This window comes from Bos mutus, chromosome X, assembly GCF_027580195.1.
Source record: "Bos mutus isolate GX-2022 chromosome X, NWIPB_WYAK_1.1, whole genome shotgun sequence".
NCBI classification, from domain to species: Eukaryota; Metazoa; Chordata; class Mammalia; order Artiodactyla; family Bovidae; genus Bos; species Bos mutus.
Window position 1 is genome coordinate 104,693,363 of NC_091646.1, and position 4,669 is coordinate 104,698,031.

General features: G+C 45.6%; 1 pseudogene; it reads right to left on the reverse strand.

Annotated features, from left to right (window-relative positions):
* Nucleotides 1-710: 710 nt before the first annotated feature.
* LOC102271884 (DDB1- and CUL4-associated factor 8 pseudogene) lies at nt 711-2,480 on the reverse strand (annotated as a pseudogene).
* Between the last annotated feature and the right edge of the window lie 2,189 nt (nt 2,481-4,669).

Sequence of the window (4,669 nt, forward strand, 5' to 3'; positions counted from 1 at the left end):
ACAATAACCCTGTGTACGAGACAGCAAAAGAGACACTGATGTATAGAACAGTCTTATGGACTCTGTGGGAGAGGGAGAGGGTGGGAAGATTTGGGAGAATGGCACTGAAACATGTATAATATCATGTATGAAACGAGTTGCCAGTCCAGGTTCGATGCACCATACTGGATGCTTGGGGATGGTGCACTGGGACGACCCAGAGGGATGGTATGGGGAGGGAGGAGGGAGGAGGGTTCAGGATGGGGAACACATGTATACCTGTGGCGGATTCATTTCGATATTTGGCAAAACTAATACGATATTGTAAAGTTTAAAAATAAAATAAAGAAAATAAAAATAAATAAAAAATAAAAGTGAAAAAATGGCCATTTTCAGAGTATCAGAAATGAGAAGGTAGATTCAATAAGGCTATTAATTTTTTCACCAGAATTATGAAATTTAGAAGTCAATCATAAGAGAACAAAGGAAAAGAGGCATAGCTAAACTCCTTATTTATTCCTATAGACATAAGGGCTAAAGAGGGAAGAGTAAAGAAACCAAGTGAAGGAGGAAGAATGTGAAGAAGGAAAGGGGGAAGGCACAGGAGGGAGATGGAAGAGGCAATTTCTACTGTGGAAAGCAGATCAAAGACAACAAGCTAATCTAGTAAACTAAATCTTAAAGTCCAGCCTTCTGAGGTGAAGCCCAGCTGGAGCTGGAGTGCAAGGCTTTCAGGATAGCAGGCACTGCACACAGTCTTGGTTCTCTTCCTCCTCCGACACATCTGAGGTACTGGAAGACTCATCTGAGTTGGTTTCCACCACCTCGATTCCAGTAGCTCCCTACTGCGGGCAATGTCCTCTCTGTGTCAGGTGATGCATGAGGAACCAAAGCATGTGGCTTTCGAACAGATGAGTATGGTGCTGTCTGTCTTTATCTCGTCCTTGCTTGTTCCTCTTAATCACACTGTTTAAGCCAGCAAGGCAAGTGATAACTTTAGCTGTGGGTACCCAGATCTTAGCATTGCGGTCTAGGCCGCTGGTCGCCATCACAGGTAGGTAAGGATGGGCTTCAATACAGTTAATAGTCCCTCCTTTATCCCATTCCATGTACTGAACAATCTGGCAGGATGACTTCTCCCAGAAGATGTGCCCGCAATCACTGCCACTCATGACGAACTCACTTCTGGGACCGTAGAAATTGACACCTTTGACTGTGGCATTATTTCTGTGCCCCTTGTGTCTTTTCACATATTGGGCTCCATCAACATGAGAGGAATTGAAGAGGTAAATATCCTCATCATTGTAACTGGCCAGGAGCTCTGTGCCATTGTGACTGTACACAAGGCAGGTAATGTGAGCTTTAGCGTCACAGTTGGGCAGGTGATGAGGACAAAATTTCTTGAGCACTCCATTATTATCACTCTAATTAATCTTCCTCTGGTCATAAATTCTTACAAACTGATCTCATCCCCCCACTGCAAAATGGTAATTATTGGCAGGATTCACATAGATCGAATACAGCCCCACTCTCTTCTCCTTCTCTCTGGTTACCACCACTTTTGAAGCCGGCTGGCCTTGTCTGAGATCAATGGCAAAGACAATTGCATCTTCACCTGAAGTGAGGAACTTAAAAGGGGAGTCAGGATCCAGACCCAACTTGTGGGAGGCTCCCCTGTGCTGGGCCACACATTTAGTTTTCCCACAGTGTGGGAGAGCAGACAGCTCGGCTATGTAGATCTGCCCATCGCAGCCACACATGGCCAGGGTGGTATCACCACAGTGGGGAAGGAACTTGGCCTGCTAAACATTATTTCTGTGACCACTCTCAAACTCCAGTACTGGCTGCCGATGCACCCAGTCCCACAATATCACTTTCAGGTCATCACTGCTAGTGGCCAGCCAGGTGCCACACTGGTTAAAGTGCACAGTGTTAACACAAACATTGTGGCCTGCAAGCCAATACTGCAGGTGGAAATGCTGCACAAAGACTCTTGCCCCACAGGCCTCATACACAAAGTGGGCACTTGAACCCAGCTGCCGCTCTCGAAGAGCATTCAGGACTTTCCAACGTGGGTTGGGGAGGGTGGATATCTCGGAAGCTACCCGTTCCTCCAGGGCCCAATCCTTGGCATATAAATACTGGGCTTGGGCTTGGTTAGCCTCACGGCACTGTACCTGAGGCCACTTTTCTTGTGCCAATGCTTCCTTCACTTCTCCTTCCTTTCCCGGCTTTCCTAACTGGTACTGGAACTGGTTTCTATCACCCGTTAAGAAATGTCCAGCATCTCCCATGCTTTCCAAATCAATGTTTTTATTGGTACTTGCTGTGTCGGCACCTTGATTTGCTCTGCCGGGCTGGCCAGGGCTGCCACCATCGCCGGCACTGCCACCATTTCTGGTCACTTCCGCATTGGCGCCACCTGCCTCCGATCTGGAATGCTCCTCGGAGTTTCTCTGTATCTCAGATTGGCTGTCTTTGATGCTCACGTAGTCAGACATCTCTTAAGGATGCGTGCTCTAGTCTAGAAAAAAAAAAAAATCTTTGAACCCTGCAGAAGACAGTAGGCCGGCAGTGAAAAAGCTACAACCAGCAGCACCAAGGAGAAGGCAATGGCACCCCACTCCAGCACTGTTGCCCGGAAAATCCCATGGACGGAGGAGCCTGGTGGGCTGCAGTCCATGGGGTCACTAAGAGTCAGACACGACTGAGTGACTTCACTTTCACTTTCCACTTTCATGCATTGGAGAAGGAAATGGCAACCCACTCCAGTGTTCTTGCCTGGAGAATCCCATGGACAGAGAAGCCTGGTAGGCTGCAGTCCATGGGGTCGCACAGAGTCGGACACGACTGAAGCGACTTGGCGGGCAGCAACACCAAACAGAGAAGGCAGTGCCACCCCACTCCAGTACTCTTGCCCAGAAAATCCCAGAGACAGGGGAGCCTGGGGGGCTGCCGTCTATAGGGTCGCACAGAGTCGGACACAACTGAGCGACTTAGCAGCAGGAGCAGCACCAAAATGCAAACCGCAAAATGCAAAGGGGTGGGGCAAGTGCCGCCTAAGGCATTAGGAGTACGGGAGCTGGTAAGGTTCAAAAGACTTCATCTCATTTAGCGTCTTACATCATTTCGAGACTGCCTAGATTTTTCCAGAACCTAAGCCACGTCCCCGGAAGACATCTTGTATTGTCCGCTATTGCGCATACCGTTCTACTGAGTGTGATACAGATCGTGCTTTGTAGAACAATTTTATTAGAAAGTCATCTGCAAAGGTACTCCTCAGGCAAAACGGCTATGGTAAGACTCTCAGTTCTTTTTTCAAAGATAATGTACAGTATGAAAAATGAAAGTGAAGTCGCTCAGTCGTGTCCAGCTCTTTGCGACCCCGTGGACTGTAGCCCACCAGGCTCCTCAGTCCATGGAATTTTCCAGGCGAGAGTCCTGGATTGGGTTGACATTTCCTTCTCCAGGGGATCTTCCCAACCCAGGGATCGAACCCGGGTCTCGCACACTGCAGGCAGACGCTTTACCGTCTGAGCCAATTTCCTCATGTACAGTATGAAATGAAGAAATACGCAAGTGCAAGGAAAGATTGCTAAGGCCCCGAGTTAGTGAGTTTCGGACATGGAGGAAATATTTCAGTAAATCAAAGAGCTTGAGGGAAACCTTGAGAGTCCTAATTGGTGGAAATGGCATGTGTGTGCTAAGTCGCTTCAGTCGTGTCAGACTCTTTCCATGAGATTCTCCAAGCAAGAATACTGGAGGGGTTTGTCATGTCCTTCTCCAAGGGATATTCCGACCCCGGGATCTTCCTACCCAGGGATCGAACCCATGTCTCTTGTCTCCTGCACTGGCAGACAGGTTCTTACACACTGACTAGTGAATTGCATTTTAGATTAAAAAATGAATTTTTTTTTTAGTATGAATAGATTCCAAGTATTGCATTACACATACTTTTACTAGAAAAAATCATTATTTATCTGAAACGCAAATTTAACCATGTCATGTGCAATAATTTTATTTGTTATATCTGGCAGATTTTCTTGGAAGTAATTTAGTCCCTCAATGTAATCAAAGCTGAAATTAACTGGTCAAGTTAAAGTAGACATTGAAATCAGTAATTGCTTTGCCAATTTCAAACAGAAACACACCATTTTTCTCTTTCCAGCATAGATTCTATATATTTATTTGGAGTTAATTCAATTTAAGGTATTTAGGAAATGCCAACACAATATTATCAAAAAACAATCTGTGATGTTATAGAACTATGAAAATATTTTAAACGTCTCCCCAAATATGTCAGAGGCTTTTTGCCTGGCGCGGGGTTGGGGGGCGGCAGGCAGGGAGGGTTTAGGGGAAAAAAGTGCTTTCAGAGGCAGTTAATTGGTATTGTGGTGTTAACTTCAGAGCTTCTCCAAACGAATTATCTAAGGTGATGTCAGTAAATTTTCAAAGGGCTGTGGTAAACTGCTGACTAAGAATGCCAGAATGAAGAAAACAAGATTTCCCCGAGTGATTGCAGGGTTAATGCAAAATTGATTAAACATAGATGTATAAAGTTTTCTAAAGAGAAAGAATGGTTCCAAAGCTAATAGTAATGGAAAAACACATCAAAGAATATTCATAGCAATTTGTAAAGAATAGCACAGGAACTTGAAAACTACGTGAGAGCCTGTCAAAAGTAACATGG